Genomic DNA, 19362 nt, shown 5'->3' with positions numbered 1-19362 from the left:
ATAACATTTCTACACCATAACTTTAGTCTAACCAATACCCAAACGGAGATTCAGTCAAAATAAACATCTCTTGATTTATCAAGACCAGTCCCCATGCTTGTCTCAGAACAGTGCGAAACGGTGGTAAAATAGTTGTAGTCTAATGCTTCAAATCATATTGCTTCTAACTTCAATATGCTCTTTAAATAAATAAGACCTACACCACTTTTAACAGCACATTACTCAACACTAGTGAGACTCATGTCGCCTACGGTAGGCCTACAGGATATCAAAAAATATGACGTGACTCTCTGCCAATAAATACATATAGCGGATTGGAGGATTGAAGGATTCTAAATTAAAACCAAAAGCCGCCTCATGGGTCTCCTGGCACGGGTATCTGTAGCAACGCATTTTGCATTGCGATGGAGTGACTTAGACAGATGCACCACTGGGTAGGCCCCATCCACAAAATGCAGAGAGGTGTTGGTAAAGGTATATTGTCCTGCTAATAGCCCATAATGGACTATTATAATAGTGTACATGGTGTCCAGGTCAGGATAACCAAAACATTTATTTATTAAAAACTATCAGAAAGAATGTTGGTACCTTCTTATTTTGATCCTGTCAGCATGTGTAAAAGAGGCGAAGTCAGGTGCAGAAGAGTAGCGTGATGTAAACAGGAGCACTTTATTAAAGTTCCTAAATGAGAGCACAACATATATCAAATGTGCTCAAAAACACGGAACATAACAAAGTAAAGCGCGTGAAAAGACACCACAGCAACATGAAACAATTACACACAAAACATGATGGGAAACAGAGGGTTAAATACAAGTAGCTTAATTGGGGAAATGAAAACCAGGTGTGTATGGAAACAAGATAAGACAAATGGATATATGAAAAATGGAGCGGCAATGGCTAGAAAGCCGGTGACATCGATCGCCAAACGCCACCCGAACAAGGAGAGGAGCCGACTTCGGCGGAAGTCGTGACAGATCCAAAGCCATGAATGAGTAAGTCACTCAGCTTTATGTAGGTGCCGGTTATATGACTGTGCCATCAACTTGATAATATACAACAATATTTTGAAGGTTATTTCATTTTCAAAAAAACTAAAGTGAGCAATTTTAATCTGAATAAAGCCCAAAATAATATTTGCAAAGGCCAAAACATGTATTTCTGTTTTTAAAGGGAGAGAAACGCTGGGCCAATTGTGCGACTTCCAAACACGGTCGGATGTGATGCATAATAATAATAATACTTAACTTAGAAATACATTTGATGAAAGAATTTTCCCCCAACCCTCCTTCTAGGCAAGTCTATTGTCCACTCCCTCCTCCTCCGTTCCACATGGGCTAACTCTGTCTTCTGTGCGCGGCTCTGCGGCCCATACCTTGAACCTTGTCTGCTTTCAGTGGATACAGCTGGAGAACTTCAAGGCAATTCCATTGTGCGCCACTCGGGAGCCATGACCTGCTGTGAGAATTTCCACGTGGCTTTTATATAATTCTAAATGATTTCTTTATGTTTTTAGCAGGAGAGAAACCAAAACCCTGCAGTCATCTCATGTGTCTCCCAGTTAAGGACAGCACAAGTATTGAACCAGCATCTGTTGCAACACAGCTTGCACTGCAATGCAGTGTCTTAGACCGTTGCACCACTCAGGTGCTGTACAACGTGTCCAGTCGGGAGTGGGCTACAGTACTACAGTAAGAGCAAAATAAAATAATAAAAACCTTAGTGTAACAACAGTTTTAGTAAGTAATACTGAAGTTGTGCACAATTATCAGTTTCTATTTAGGTTGATGTCACCCTTCATTGTCAATTAGAGACACAGTAGGACCCAAAGCATAATCAGTGCTCTAACTCCCCCTTGTGCTGGTCTGGAGAAATGAAGTGGTGACGCAGTGTACCGTACTAAACCACAAATTACCTCTATGTACCGCAGCATAATCGCAAAACATTTAGTGGAGTAACCACTGTACACTTACTGCCTGGAGCCTGGAAACCTGAGGTACATAAGGGTCTATAGGAATGATCTGTTAGTCCTGGATGAGAGCGAGGAACAGAGAGAAGACAATGTAGAGTACAGGCATGTTGCCTACCGGCAGTTCATCTGTTGGCAGCATGGCACGCTTCGGCTGGGCCACAGAATTGTTATTCCAAACTGCTGCGTGTAGTGCAACAGAGACACTTTCCCTGATCCGAATGGCCAGTATAAAGGATTCACTCCTGGCAGACTGACCTAGAGAATTCTGTCCACATGTTTTGAACTGGTTTTTTTTGTATGTGTTTGCTAATCCTAACCCACTGTTTAATTAAAACAATTGATGTTACAGTCAAAGGACGACTATAGTGTAAGTGCAAAATAATTTATATTTGTGATGTTCCACAAATAGTTCAAAAAATGTATATGAAACAAAATTATAGAATAAATCATTTTCATGAGTGACAAAGTATTCATAAGGTCTATTTACAGGTATAGAACACAGAACAGCAAAGAACGAGTAATTAGTATTACAATATCAAGATATAAGCAGATATAGGCAGTAAAATGTGCTGCTGCACTGACCAAGTTCGGGCAGGTTCAGACAGGAGACGTACAAAATAGTCTGCATGCGCAGAACAGGTGAGTACCCAGAACGGCAGGGAAACAGTAAACAATATCAGGAGCACAGGTTCGTAAACGGGTCAGAGTTAGGCAGGTACAGAACGGCAGGCAGGCTCGCGGTCATGGTCAGAACCAGGGAACAGAACTTGAGAAAGCAGGGTGACGGGAAAACACGCTGGTAAGACCTGACAAGAAGAACTGGCAACAGACAAACAGAGACCACAGGTATAAATACACTGGGGATAATGAGGCAGATGGGCGTCACCTGGAGGGGGTGGAGACAAGCACAAAGACTGGTGAAACAGATCAGGGTGTGACAAACACTCACATCTTGTTGCCAGCTTTGTTCCTCAGAACAGACCTCTCTCGATGTTGATTATAGTTCAATGCAGCCAGGAGTGTCCTGGCCTCATATACAGTTGAAGTCGGGAGTTTACAGACACTGAGGTTGGAGTCATTAAAACTAGTTATTCAACCACTCCACAAATTTCTTATTAACAAACTATAGTTTTGGCAAGTCGGTTAGGACATCTACTTTGTGCATGACGCAAGTAATTGTTCCAACAATTGTTTACAGACAGATTATTTCACTTATAATTCCCTGTATCAAAATTCCAGTGGGTTAGACGTTTACATACACTAAGTTGACTGTGCCTTTAAACAGCTTGGAAAATTTCTGAAAATGATGTCATGGCTTTAGAAGCTTCTGATAGGCTAATTGACATCATTTGAGTCAATTGGAGGTGTCTCTTTGCTTGACATCATGGGAAAATCTAAAGAAATCACCCAAGACCTCAGAAGAGAATTGTAGAACTCCACAAGTCTGGTTCATCCTTGGAAGCAATTTCCAAACACCTGAAGGTACCATGTTCATCTGTACAAACAATAGTACGCAAGTATAAACACCATAGGACCACACAGCCACCATACCGCTCAGGAAGGAGACGCATTCTGTCTCTTAGAGATGAATGTACTTCGGTGCGAAAAGTGCAAATCAATCCCAGAACAGCAGCAAAGGACCTTGTGAAGATGCTGGAGGAAACAGGTACAAAAGTATCTATATCCACAGTAAAATGAGTCCTATATCAACATAACCTGAAAGGCCGCTGAGCGAGGAAGAAGCCACTGCTCCAAAACTGCCATAAAAACCCAGACTACGGATTGCAACTGCACATGGGGACAAAGATTGTACTTTTTGGACAAATGTCCTCTGGTCTGGTGAAACAAAAATAGAACTGTTTGGCCATAATGACCATCATTATGTTTGGAGGATAAAGGGGGAGGATTGCAAGCCGAAGAACACCATCCCAACCGTGAAGCATGGGGGTGGCAGCATCATGTTGTGGGGGTGCTTTGCTGCAGGAGGGGCTGGTGCACTTCACAAAATAGATGGCATCATGAGGGAGGAAAATTATGTGGATATATTGAAGCAACATCTCAAGACATCAGTCAGGGAGTTAAAGCTTGGTCGCAAATGGGTCTTCCAAATGGACAATGACCCCAATCATACTTCCAAAGTTGTGGCAAAATGGCTTAAGGACAACAAAGTCAAGGTTTTGGCGTGGCCATCACAAAGCCAAAGTTGTGGCAAAATGGCTTAAGGACAACAAAGTCAAGGTATTGGAGTGGCCATCACAAAGTCCTGACCTCAATCCCATAAAAAATATGGGCAGAACTGAAAAGGCGTTTGCGAGCAAGGAGGCCTACAAACCTAACTCGGTTACACCAGTTCTGTCAGGAGGAATGAGCCAAAGCTTGTGGGAGGCTACCAGAAATGTTTTGCCCAAGTTAAACAATTTAAAGACAATGCGACCAAATAATAATTGAGTTTGTGAACTTCTGACCCACTGGGAATGTGATGAAAGAAGTAAAAGCTGAAATAAATAATTATCTCTACTATTATTCTGACATTTCACATTCTTAAAATAAAGTGGTGATCCTAACTGACCTAAGAAAGTGAATTATTACTAGGATTAAAAGTCAGGAATTGTGAAAAACTGAGTTTAAATGTTTTTGGCTAAGGTGTATGTAGTCTTCCGACATCAGCTGTATGTGTGGTGTGTAGGCAAACTTCTTACTGGCGTACATCAGAATGTGATTCTGGAATGCCTCCAGCTCTGCAGTTGACCTGTGAAAAGTATCACAATTAGTCTTATGTGTGTTGTCTCATCAAGCATATAATATATATATGCGATTTTACAGTAGCTAAAAGCCAGGTATTTATCTTTAAGCCACCTCTTGTTGAGCACAATTTCAGTCAGTCTTGTGGGCTGTTGAACCTCTCTCCAACCATGATTTTGTGACAGACTCAGCCAAACCCAGTTGTGTTTGTATTTATTTATTAAAAACATTACAATACATTAATTGTGTGTGCCCTCAGGCCCATACTCCACTACCACATATCTACAATGCAAAATCCATGTGTACGTGTGTGCGTATGTTATCATGCGTATGTTATCATGCGTTTGTGCCTATGTTTGTGTTTCTTCACAGTCCCCGCTGTTCCATATGGTGTATTTTTACCTGATTTTTAAATTGGATTCTACTGCTTGCATCAGTTACCTGATGTAGAATAGAGTTCCATGTAGTAATGGCTCTATGTAGTACTGTGCGCATCCTATAGTCTGTTCTGGACTTGGTGACTGTGAAGAGACCTCTGGTGGCATGTCTTGTGGGGTATGCATGGGTGTCCGAGCTGTGGGCTAGTATTTTAAACAGACAGCTTGGTACCTTGTAGAAAGAGGAGGAAGGGAAGCGCTACTAAGGTACACAATAGTAAATGTTGGTAGACAGAAGGTGCTCTTTGGTAAAAGGGGTGAGTTGGTCATCAAAAAGAAAGGAGGACCAAGGCACTCTTCATATAATTGATTAAAATGCCTTTATTAGTATGGCATGTTCAATAGAAACAATGTTTATAGAAATCTGACGCGTTTCGGCTGCATGGCCTTCGTCAGGGAGTACAAAGAAATAATACAATGTTCTTTTTTTAACAGCTTTTCACATTAACCCTAATTTGACAGCTTGGTACCTTCAGCTTGTCAACACCTCTTACAAAAACAAGTAATGAAGAAGTCAATCTCTCTTCCACTTTGAGCCATGAGAGATTGACATGCATGTCATTAATGTTAGCTCTTCTTGTACTTTTTAGGGCCAGCCGTGCTGCCCTGTTCTGAGCCAACTGCAATTTTCCCAAATCCCTCTTTGTGGCATCTAACCACACAACTGAACAGTAGTCCAGGTGCGACAAAACCAGGACCTGTAGCACCTGCCTTGTTGATAGTGCTGTTAAGAAGGCAGAGCAACGCTTTATTATGGACAGATTTCTCCCCATCTTAGCTACTGATGTGTCAATACGTTTTGACCATGACATTTTACAATCCAGGGTTAGGTAGCCTAGTGGTTAGAGCTTTGGACTAGTAACCGAAAGGTTGCAAGATTGAATCCCTGAGCTGACAAGGCTGTTAACCCACTTTTCCTAGGCCGTCATTGAAAATAAGTATTTGTTCTTAACTGACTTGCCTAGTTAAATAAAGGTAAAAAAAGCAGTTTTGTCTCCTCAACTTGCTCAATTTCCACACTATTCATTATGTGTCACGCCCTGACCAGGTGAACTCTTCTATTTTGGTCAGGGTGTGGCATTTCTATAGTTTATTTTCTATGTTTTGGTATAGCCTTGCTTTGGGGCGTATTTCTATGTTGGGTTCTGTCGATTCCCAATCAGAGACAGCTGTCGCTAGTTGCCTCTGATTGGGGAATCATATTTAAGTTCCTTTTCCCCCCACGATGTTTGTGGGTTGTTGTCTCTTTTTGTTTGAGCAGTAGCGATACTTTTATTCTCTGTTTTGACCGTGTTATTTCAGTCTGAAATAAATAACATGTGTTCGCTCCCAGCTGCGCCTTGGTCCACTTCTTCCTTCATGCACGACGATCGTTACATTATGAGATGTAGTTGAGGTTTAGGGTTTAGTGAATGATTTGTCCCAAAATACAATGCTTTTAGTTTTGGAAATATTTAGGACTAACTTATTCCTTGCTACCCATTCCGAAACTAACTGCAGCTCTTTGTTAAGTGTTCCAGTCATTTCAGTTGCTGTAGTAGCTGACGTGTATTGTGTTGAGTCATCTGCTTACTCAAAGCCAGTGGCATGTCGTTTGTAAAGTTTCGCCTTTTGTTATTAAAGGGGCCTAAACAGCTACCCTTGGGAATTCCTGCCTCTACCTGGATTATTTTTGAGAAGCTTCCATTAAAGAACAGCCTCTGTGTTCTGTTAGACAAGTAACTCTTTATCCATATCATAGCAGGGGGTGTAAAGCCATAACACATAAATGTTTTCAGCAGCAGACTATGATAGATAATGTCATTAACTGCACTGAAGTCTGACAAAACAACCCCCATGATCATTTTATCATCAATTTCTCTCAGCCAATCATCAGTTATTTGTATAAGTGCCTTGCAAGTTGAGTGTCCTTCCCTATATGCGTGCTGAAAGTCTGTTGTCAGTTTGTTTACTGTGAAATAGTATTGTATCTGATCAAACACAATTTTTTCCAGAAGTTTACTAAGCGTTGGTTACAGACTGATTGGTCGGTTATTTGAGCGAGTAAAGGAGGATTTAGTGTTCTTGGGTAGCAGAATGACTTTAGCTTCTCTCCAGGCCTGAGGGCACACACACTTTCTAGTAGGCTTAAATTGAAGATGTGGCAAATAGGAGTGTCAATATTGTCCGCTTTTATCCTCAGTAATTTTCCGTCCAGATTGTCAGACCCGGTGGCTTGTCAGTGTTTCCCTACAACATGGTGCAGGATGCCTCTCCAGAGGTTGTACAACAGAGAAAACCCTTTATCAGTAACCATGTATTTACTATAAAATAGCCTACCATATGATTAATCTCTGTAATGACTGTGCTGAAATTACGGTCAAGTATGATACCAGCCATTACAAATATAAATCATCCAATAGTTGGATGTTCTTAGTGCCAGTGTTTCACTTTCAATGAACTCTTCATATGTCCCAGCCTTCTTACTGTACCACCAGAAGTAGTTGACTATGTCCTTTCTCAGGGGCGGACTGAAACAATAATTCAGGCCAGGAATTTGACTCCATCCCAGGCCACCCTGTTCACGCAAACCACCAGACCGCTAATTTTGTAGGCTAACCCTATTTTCTGATGTAACGGGTACCAAACTAGTTATACATTTGGACTCTATGTTCATCTGGGAAGAATGTTATCCACATTACAAAATACAAACATTTGGGACTGACCAATAAGTAGCCTATCTGAACACTGCGTTTTCAAGGTATTCTATGGCTATGGGTGCACCCTCAAAAACTCATTAGGAATACACCAATCATAGCACATACAAATGTACAAGTCTAGACACACAAAACAATTAGCCTACACTTTTTAAAAAGAGAATGAGATATACAGAGTTAGCTCAAATGTTCAAATTATTATCTTTATATTCAAGCATCAAGCATATCAAAGTATCAAAAAACACACACACATTCACGGAACTTGAACATAAGCTACAACAATGTAAGTAAGTATAATACAAAAGTCGAAAAAGCACTCCTCTACAAAAAAAATGTAGATGTCAATGTTTCCTCACTGGTGTCCATAAAGCCAACAGCACACAATAAACACATCTATACACTGAGTCAATGAAATTGAACGTTGGCTGCATAAATGCAAGTATAATATGAAAGTCCAAAAAACATGCCTCTGTACAAAAGCTTTAACTCACAGCAAATGTTCTTTCACCCTTGTCAGCCTGTTAAGGAAGAGTCATAGCATTGCTCCTTCAGAGTAACCAGTAAGTAATTACCACTAGTAACAATATAAGCTCAAAAAACTAGCCATGATTGTCGGCCATGTTTTCCAAGTTATATGCAGCTTTGTGTCTGTGTCCTCTGTAGCTAAGCCCACATTTACCAATAACTTTAACTACATCAACCACATGTTCCATGACCGGCCTCCTCTTTCTGACCTGGTCTCGTTGACCTGACATTTGCTTATCACTCAGAAGGGTACAGATGTCTGCTTTGCTGGCTCTGAGGAAAAAGGCTTCTGCACTTTCTCTATGGGTCTTGCTTCTCTCATGTTCCTGTACTTTCTGATGGGCATGTTTCCAGGCCTGCATGCCTCCTTTGAAGGTTTTGCAAATGCAAGACATACTGAGCAGAATAAGGAGTGAGTTACTTCATTGTATGTCAGCCATTTTCTGTTTGTGCCATCTTTGGAGTGGAATACATTGGGAATTACTCTTTGAGGGATTTGTTTTGGGTGGTACTGAAAAAAATAAGTCAAAATCCTTGGACTGAGGATGGGCAAAATAATCAAATGGATTTTCAGTGCTTTCGCTGTCCCTTTCTATTTTCCCTGTACTGGGCTCTGAATCTCTCTCTGCACATCTGGTTGCTCTGCAGAATGAGATTAACATTGTAAATAACCTAAACTTGTATTACTTGTGCAGTCATCGATTGTATGCCCCCCCGATTATAGTCCTACTGATAATCTCATGAAAAAAGTACATATGAATCTAAAATCATAGCCTACATGTTTAGGTTTGTGCTCTTAAGTTGTACCTGAAGGTTCCTACTCTGAGTCTGACTCTGAACTGACCACCATCTCCAGTTGTGCAGGAGCACCTGAAGCTCTAGTGCTGCTGCTGCTTCCTTCTCCACCTTTACAAAGAAAATACTATTATCATATTCACTATCATTAGTGTATCAGTAGGCTACATTAATACAGCTCTGGAAAAAATTAAGAGTGGTCTCTTAATTTGGAGTGGTCTCTTAATTTTTCCCAGAGCTGTATATTATTGTAGTAACTTGTAATGCTGGTACTAACGGCACTAATGATCTTTGTCATTGCCTGTGCTGTGTCACTCAGGCTACTTTTCATGGATGTATTATGGTTACGTTACTGTAGCCTGTTTCGCTGTACAGTGTATGTGTACTTTCCAAATCCATAGTCTAGGTTTACTATTTTTTACTAGTTGAAACATATTGCCTTCAATGTCATATTATGATCGCTATGTTGCACTCATTGCTATGATATAATTCCTCCATGAAGACGTAACATGTGCAGACTGTTTAGCCTACCGGCCGGTGTGTCGCTATTATCAGCCAGGCTACTTAGCTATCCATGCTGGGTGTCGTGTGTGTGTGTCAGTGTGTGTGGTTTAGCTAGTGTTTTTGACTGACCTGGTCCCTTACTGGGGAACATGTCGCTTATTTTGCAGCGTCTGTGGCAAGGGCCTTTCTCTTTTTTATTCTCTCCCTCTCTGCTCCACCTTTCCTCTTCTGACTGTCCATTTCGCCATGCGACTTGTCTAAAATGTTATCTGTAGAGAGGCAGGTAGACGGTTGCTATGTGCGTCGTGGAGAGACCTGATGTAATTTTTGTGCGGGGACACTGCAGCAAGAGAGTGAGAGTTGTGCCTGATGCGTGGATTCTCCGTCAACTCATTCCTGCTTGCTATATTATTGCTGGTCAAGTTGACTATTCACGGCAGGCAAAATGTTCCGGTGCACCCGACGTCCACTGGAGAAGGATGGAGGATGGAGAAGGATGAAGTACCCTGCCTGCTGCCCATCCTTTTTTTAGAGAATGTTTTGAAAGGGGGTTAAGATAATTATCTCAATTAGGTATTTCAGTTGAAACATAAAGAAGTAAAATATAACAAACAAAGTGGGGATTGTCCCATGTCTCCTCCGCGCGCCGGAACCAGTCGTCCACCGCAGGAGCTTCAGTCTGACTCTGATGCCAAGGAACCAGAACCCCAGTATGCACTGGAAGGGGGAGAGGTTAGTGGAGGAGTGGCGGAGCGAGTTCTTGTCCATCTCTGCCCAGGGCACAAACGCTGCCCACTACCCCGGCCGGTCCTGGCAATAAGACCTCAGAAACCTACCCACATCCTGGTTAACTCTCTCCACCTGCCCATTACTCTCGGGGTGAAAACCTGAGGAAAGGCTGATCGAGACCCCCAGACGTTCCATGAACACCCTCCAGACCCTCGAAGTGAACTGGGGACCACGATCAGACACTATATCCTCAGGCACCCCGTAGTGCCGGAAGACGTGCATAAACAAGGCCTCTGCAGTCTGTAGGGCCGTAGGGAGACTGGGTAGAGGAAGGAGATAGCAGGACTTAGAGAAATGATCCACAACAACCAGGATCGTGGTGTTTCCCTGTGATGGGGGAGATCGGTCAGGAAATCGATCGACAGGTGCGACCATGGCCGTTGTGGATCGGTGCTTACCTCTGGGCAGGTGCCTAGGAGCCTTACACTGGGCGCACACCGAGGAAATATACACCCTCACATTCTTGGCCAAAGTGGGCCACCAGTACTTCCCACTCAGTCAGCGCACCGTCCGACCGATGCCTGGATGACGAGAGGAAGGTGACGTGTGGGCCCAATAGATCAGCCGATCATGGACAGCAGACGGAATGTACAGACGCCCAGCGTGACACTGGAGGGGAGAGGGCTCAGCACGTAACGCCTGCTCAATGTCCGCGTCCAACTACCACACTACTGGTGCCACCAGGCAGGAGGCCGGGAGTATGGGGGTGGGATCCATGGACTGCTCCTCTGTGTCATACAGCCGGGACAGTGCATCTGCTTTCGCGTTCTGGGAACCTGGTCTGTAAGAAAGTGTGAAAACAAAACGGGTGAAAAACATGGCCCACCTTGCCTGGCGAGGGTTCAGTCTCCTCGCTGGCTGGATGTACTCCCGATTGCAGTGGTCAGTCCAGATGAGAAAAGGGTGTTTAGCCCCCTCAAGCCAATGTCTCCACGCCTTCGGAGCCTTGACGACAGCCAACAGCTCCCAGTCCCCCACGTCATAGTTTCGCTCCGCCGGGCTGAGCTTCCTCAAAGAAGGCACACGAGCGGGGCTTCAGTGGCATACCCGAGCGCTGAGAGAGCACGACTCCTATCCCAGCCTCGGACGCGTCCACCTCCACTATGAACGCCAAAGAGGAATCCGGATGGGCCAGCATGTGACACGAGGTGAACAGAGCCCTCAGGTGACCAAAAGCCCTGTCCTCCTCAGCCGACCACTGCAAACGTACCGGTCCCCCCTTCAGCAGTGAGGTAATGGGAGCCGCTACCTGACCAAACCCCGGATAAACCTCCGGTAGTAATTGGCAAACCCTAGAAACCGCTGCACCTCCTTTACCGTGGTGGGAGTCGGCCAATTACGCACGGCTGAAATGCGGTCACTCTCCATCTCCACCCCTGAGGTGGAAATGCGGTACCCTAGGAAGGAGAAGGACTGTTTGGAAGAACAGGCATTTCTCAGCCTTGACGTACAGGTCATGCTCCAACAGTCGACCAAGCACCCTATGCACCAGGGACACATGCTCGGCGCGTGCAGTGGAGTATATCAGAATGTCATCAATATACACCACTACACCCTGTCCATGCAGGTCCCTGAAAATCTCATCTACAAAGGCTTGGAAGACTGATGGAGCATTCATCAACCCGTACGGCATGACGAGGTACTCATAATGCCCTGAGGTCATACTGAACGCCGTCTTCCACTCGTCTCCCTCCCTGATACGCACCAGGTTGTAAGCGCTCCTGAGATCTAGTTTGGTGAAGAAGCGCGCCCCATGCATTGACTAAGAGGTAGCGGGTAACTGTACCTCACCGTGATCTGATTTGGGCCTCGGTAGTCAATACACAGGCGCAGACCTCCCTCCTTCTTCTTCACAAAAAAGAAACTCGAGGAGGCGGGTGAAATGGAGGACCGAATGTACCCCTGATGCAGGGATTCGGAGACATATGTTTCAATAGCCACTGTCTCCGCCTGTGCCAGGGGATACACGTGACTCCTGGGAAGTGCAGCGTCTACCAGGAGATGTATCGCACAATCCCCTCGGCGATGGGGTGGTAATTGAGTCGCCTTCTTTTTGGAGAAGGGGAGAGCCAAATCGGCATTTTCGGGGGGAATGCGCATGGTGGAGACCTGGTTTGGACTTTCCACCATAGTAGAACCAACGGAAACCCCTAAACACAACCCGTGAGAGCCCTCTGTTGCCATGAAATGGTGGGGTCATGATGAGCTGACCAGGGAAGGCCTAGTACCACGGGAAACGCACGAGGGTCAATGAGGAAGAGACTGATTCTCTCCTCGTGACCCCCTGCGTCACCATGCCCAGGGGGATGGTAGCTTCCCTAATCAACCCCGGACCCTAGTGGTCGACTGTCCAGAGCGTGAACTGGGAGAGGCCTAACCACTGGAACAACATCCCTAACCTATGGGCGAATGCTCTGTCGATAAAATTCCCAGCCGCGCCTGAATCGACGAGCGCCTTATGCTGGGGATGAGGGGAAAACTCAGGAAAGTAAACATGCACAAACAGGTGTACAACAGAGGGCTCTGGATGAGAGTGGTGCATGCTCACCTGGGGCAACGCCAGAGTGCCCTGCCTGCTGCCTCAACCCCTAGAGGAACCAACACGACACCGACCAGCAGTGTGACCTCTGCGGCCACAGATGGTACACGTGAAAGCCCCTCCTCTGGCCTCCCTGAGCGCAGCACCTCCCAGCTCCATAGGCACTGGAGCGGTGGTGCTGGGAGAGGGAATCAACAGAGCCCTCTCTGGACGTTTGCGGGTGACCAGCAGGTTATCCAACCGAATGGACAGGTCCACCAGCTGGTCGAAGGTGAGGATGGTATCCCTGCAGGCCAACTCCCGATGGACATCCTCGTGCAGGCTGCAACGATAGTGGTCGATAAGGGCCCTGTCGTTCCATTCCAGTCCTGCGGCCAGGGTCCGAAATTCCAGGGCGAACTCCTGGGCGCTCCTCGCCCCCTGCCTCAGGTGGAAAAGACGTTCACCCGCCCCTCTACCCTCGGGCGGGTGTTCAAAGACTTCCCGGAAGCGACGGGTAAACTCCGCGAAGTCGTCCAACGCCGCATCTCCTTCTCCCCACACGGCGTTAGCCCACTCCAGAGCTCTCCCTGAGAGGCACGAGACAATGGAGGACACCCTCTCCCTTTACTGAGGGAGCCGGGTAAACGGTGCCCAGGTGTAGGTTCAGCTGTAGCAGGAACCCCTGGCACTGTGCCGCTGTCCCATCATACTCCCCGGGAAGGGCAAGACGCATCCCACTGGGACCTGGTACAGGAGGGACGAGTAGTGGGAACTCCTGTTGTGCTGGTGGAAGCGCTGGAGGGACTCCCTGTCTCTCCCAGCGGTCCATGGTCTGGACGACGCGAGATGTTGTAGCATCGCCGCATGTTCTCTGACGCGCTCCTCGACTCCTATAACCGGGGTACCTGCTCCTGCTGACTCCATGGCAGGGTGTGGAATTCTGTAAAGGGGTGCGTAACTGGTGGCAGTGAAGTCAGATGCGGTAGAGCAGAACTAGGTAACCAAACGGCAGAAAGATATAACCAACATCGGTACAAAACCCGACGCGCACCAGTAAACATGTGCACAAGCACTTACAACAAACAATTCCACACAAAGACATGGGGGAACAGAGGGTTAAATACTCAACACTTAATGAGGGAAATGAGAACCAGGTGTGTAGGAAAACAAGACAAAACAAATGAAAAATGAAAAGTGGATCGACGATGGCTAGAAGACCGGTGACACCGACCGCCGAACGCCGCCTGAACAAGGAGAGAAACCGACTTTGGTGGAAGTCGTGACACTTACAGCATAAATATTTTGCCCCATGCCACATATCAAGTGAGTGCTTCACCTCTTTGTAGTGGCCTGTCTCTGGTTCTGAGGAGAAAAACATCCACATTACTGTGTGTGATGTTTGAGAATTCAAGTCAGTGCAGTTACACAATTTGAATTCCATTGAGATATTAAATGATTAATGTTGAATTACTGTACTATGATTTGACACTACTGGAGCCATGTATTGCTTGTTGTCTAATTGTGTTTGTGTATTGTTAAATTCAAAATAAACAGAATTTACTCATTAGGGCAGAAATTTGGGTGTGGGCATCAGAACACACTATTCAGTCGGTGGGACTTGGGTCACCAGCTTGTTAATCACCCTTATAAAGCCCTCTTTCTCCATTCTGCAGGAGCTCCAGTAGCTGTGCCCCCTTGATATAACTTTTACTTTGAAGGGTGCCTCTTCTGACAATTAGCAATTGAGAGTGAGAAATGTCAACAATTTCCTCAAATTCAGGTCATATGCCTGTTGTCCAACAATGTCCTCTTTGCACAGGACCTGATACTTGTAGGGAATATGTGACAATTCATCATCATCCCATGCAAATCCTGTATCTTCAAAGAGATGATGATGATCAAGCACAGAATCATCGAAGCTAAAGACTGGGAGTTATTTCACCTCCATAACTAAGGCACTGTCAGTTCTAAAAACAAGCTTATAATTTGGGTTATGAAGGGGTACAATACTTATGAGGCATTTATACTGTAAGTTAATGTTAATAAGGAAAGCATTTACTTAATCGGTAGGTCTGTAAAGTACAAAAAACAAACATGGTTTTGAGACCTATCTCACACACAGGGGTGCAACTTTCACTGGGGACACATTCTAAAATGTTTAATTTCATTGCACTGTGATACTAAAATAGGCATTGGTGTGCCTTAGAACCATGCAGACTCCTCAAAGCAGTTGGGTAGGCAGTTTGGAGGTTTCAAACAGCTGAATTTAGGACACCACAGAGCAGGTGGACAGGCTGTGTGAAGGCAAAGCTTCTGAAAGGCAGGCTGGACCGGCACCGGAGAGTTGAACAGAGACAGCTGCTGTCAGTGTGTGTGTGTGTTAGTATAGCAATGCAACGTTACTGATCTGTCAGTTTCCCTGGATAATTCCTCTTTCTCCGAGTAGTAAAAGAAAGCAGAGCAAAAACTGGCTACTCTTTAGTGGACTGATGTAGCTGGCAAGGTAAAAAAACAAAACTAGTGTTTATTCCCAATGCTGGTCTGTTAGTGTAACTGACATGTAAAATTAGATAATGTTTCATCCCCTCTCGGCTGAGGAGAATGAATTAGCTAGCTAGTTGCTACCACAGCCAGTTCAGCTCTAGCCTCTAGCTATCTGTCGGATATTGAGATGAGGTGGCTATTATTACTATCTAACAGCTGTTGTTTGTATGGAAATGTTTTGTATCCTATTAGTCCCACTTCAACAGAAGTCAATTAACTTGGCTGGCTTTCCCCAGTTGATGTACCATTAGAGCGAGAGCTGGTCAAAAGTTGCCTAATGTTAAGTAGGACTACTCTTTTACCTCAATCACATGTATTAGCAGGATCAGATGGTGACAGGTGTCTCAGCAGGGTCAGACAGCCAGGGAAGACCAGTCTACGGAGCTCAGGTGAATTTTGCAGTATATTATATTAATCAATGAATGGTTACAAAGTTACATCTTGAGTTGATGGGTAGACCTACAGTAACTACGGGACAGCAGCTTAAGCTTAAAGCTACAGTCTGGGATCTGAAAAGAATGGTAGTACTTTGTCATGCCTCATTTTAGGATGATCAGATGGTGACGGGTCTTAACAGGGTCAGGCAGCCAGGGAAGACCAGTCTGTGATGGAGCTCAGGTAAAACGTTGCTCTCTGTGCAGCAAACACTGGACGAGCCAGATGCTTCAAAGATTGAAAGTATTTTAAGTCAGTCTGACAAACCTCCAAAGTTGATTTCCTACCTGCATCAAGGGTTGATAGAGGCTTTTCCAGATGACACAAATCATTTAAAACAAAAATGTGAGGAAGACCCGATAGAAGCTATTGATGTTGAATGGATACAGACATAAGTTACTGCAGTTTAAGGCCATCCATAGAACGTACTATATTCCAGTGAAACTGAATAACATGCACTCAGAAATGTAATTCCTGCTGGAGGAGTAAAACACAAAAGGGGATATATTTGCATATGTTATGGTCTTGTGAAGGCTGGCTGAATTCTGGCAAAGAGTATGTTCTTTTATCTCAGCATGTCTACAGATTCTCCCTTATTCCTGTTTGCTAGGAAATGTTGATAATACAGTATATGAAGAAATTGTGCAACCAAGCATTTACAGAAGCTAAGAAATGCATTGCCAATAACTGGATGGTTGGTTATCCTCCCACAATGTCACAATGAATAGCAAAATGTCAAGCTATGTATCATTAGTTTTGTATGTGTAGGTGTATGTATTTTTTAGTAGTTTTTTTTACACTTTTGTTTTCAACCCTTTCCCTTGGGTATTAAAAAAATGTGTTGGGAGAGAGTTGAGTTTTTGACTAGACTGGTGGGGGTAGGGCATGCAGACGGCTCGGCAGGCTGGGCAGTCTGGCTGAAATTTGATATAGTGGATGACTTAATAAAGGCAATGAGTCTTTGTACTGAAATGTTTAAAGAGTTGTTCATTTGTTAGGCTATTGGTTAAAGGTGCAATACTAAATGTATTATTGAATTACCTTTCCTCTAGTTCAGTCTTATCAATCACTTAAAACATACAGTACCATTCAAAAGTTTGGACACACCTATTCATTCAAGGGTTTTTCTTTATTTTTTACTATTTTCTACATTGTAGAAAAATAGTGAATACATAAAAACTATGAAATAACACATGGAATCATGTAGTAACCAAATAAGTGTTAAACAAATATATTTTATATTTGAGATTCTTCAAAGTAGCCACCCTTTGCCTTGAAGACAGCTTTTATACACTTTGCATCACATAAGGTTTTGGCCATATGTGTCACGTCCTGGCCAGTATATAAGGTTAATTGTTTTGTAGTTTGGTCAGGGCGTGACAGAGGGTATTTGTTTTATGTGGTTCAGGGTGGTGTGTTTGGTTTAAGGGTGTTTGATTTAGTATTTCCGGGGTTTTGGTTTATAGTCTATGTGTATATATTTCTATGTCTAGTCTGGTGAGTGTGTTTCTATGTTTATTAATTGGGGTTGGGACTCTCAGTTGAAGGCAGGTGTTGTCTATCTGCCTTTGATTGAGAGTCCCATAATTAAGGGTGTGTTTGTGTTTGTGATTTGTGGGTGATTGTTCTGTGTTCAGCCCTAGGCTTTGCCAGACTGTTTGTGGTTGTTAGCTCGTTCTCGTTTCGTTTTGTTATTTTTTGTACGTTCATTGTTGATAGTAAATAAAAGTCAAAATGAGCATTTTGGTCTACATTTTCCGATGACGATTTCGTTATATCGTCAGAGGACGAAGACAACCGTGACAACATGCCATCATTGAATAAGATTACTAATGGTTAGTTAGGTAGCTAGGATATACTGTATCAGTTAGCAGCTAACCATTTACTCTAACAGCAGTTCATTAATAAGTCATTAAACACTACATTTTTGTGGCTAGCTTACATACCTAACTGTCATGGAAATTCTTACACAGGGACACTCGAAGTCAATCTTAATTGAATCATTGTTTATTGTCAGTGCGCTGAAGAGGTTCCAACAAACTTGATGCACCATGGTGAACGTCTGTCAGGAGCTCTCCCGGCGCAGTCCCGTTAGTTCTCTTATATACTTACACAGAAAGTAATATTTTCATGATTCAGCTTATTCGTTATTCATAATTCTTTTATCATTAACATTTGCTATCATTCATGTGACCTACCAATACTGGTTCACACATGTGGCAGACCAATACCTCACGAGGCTTCTTCTCTCCAAGCTGAGACCTTGAAACTGAGATGATGTTCACAAAACAAGGGTCTAGGCGTACTGCCGAATTGCAGATAACAAAGTGAGGATTTCTCCCATGCCTTCAAACAGTCATTTGCATGAACACAGAAATTGGTTATTAGAAAAGCACAAACATACAAATATCCGTCACATAATGTTAAATCTAAAGTAGAAATTGAGAAACATTAGCTTATCTTGGCATTAAAGCTAGAAATCGTAGTTGAAACAATAACACATAAATAGAAAAGGCAAGTGGAAGGGGGAAAAAGTAAGGAACTTGTCTGTCGGCTCTGGAGGCATTTTGAAAACATATTTTCAAACGCTTGTTTTTCACAAGGGCTATTAGCAGGACAATCGACACGATGTGGTCCCAAAAACAACTTTCTGACATAGGGTACAGCACATCACGATGATGTCATTGAATGTCTCGCCAGCTTTGATCCATGCCTCGGCCTGAAGGACGCGAAGTCTTTGTTTGTCAGACGAATCATTGATCCGGAACTACAGAACAGTACAAAACAAGAGAACACACATTTTTTCTATATATATTTTTTTAACCTTTATTTAAACAGGGGAAACAAGCTGAGACAGAGTCTCTTTTACAGTTGTGCCCTGTGATACAACAATGAAAACAACAAAGCAATTAATAAGAATTTAAAACCAAACAAAATTAAATATAAAAAGTACAAGTTGGAGGTTAAAAAGATAAACTTCTATAAGAAAAACACACATTACAAAAAGCAATCACAGTTTATAATAAAAGGTTAATGTAATGTGCATTAAAACTGTTTTACAGGCACCAAAACATCTAACTGGAGTTCTCTCTGCAATTCATTCCATGTGTGGAGCATGATATTCAAATGCTGTTTTGCCTAACTCAGAGTGGTTAATGTTCTGAAAAAAATAATAATGATGATAATAATAATATAAAATGTCTTACAGAGCCTTTCCATAAGTCCACTCAAGTTTCTTCAACAGTCTTCTGACTGTGATTAGAACGATGTTGATGTTATTCGGTGATGCCAGCAGATTCCAGATTGCCTTTGTCGATCGCTCATCATCTTCATTCGTTAGTGATTCGATGGCTTGAATAGTCTCGCTGGAAATGGAATACAATATAAAAATATGCAGCATAC

The sequence above is a fragment of the Salmo trutta genome, chromosome 1 (assembly GCF_901001165.1).
Source record: "Salmo trutta chromosome 1, fSalTru1.1, whole genome shotgun sequence".
Classification (NCBI taxonomy): Eukaryota; Metazoa; Chordata; class Actinopteri; order Salmoniformes; family Salmonidae; genus Salmo; species Salmo trutta.
This window is presented reverse-complemented; position numbering follows the sequence as displayed.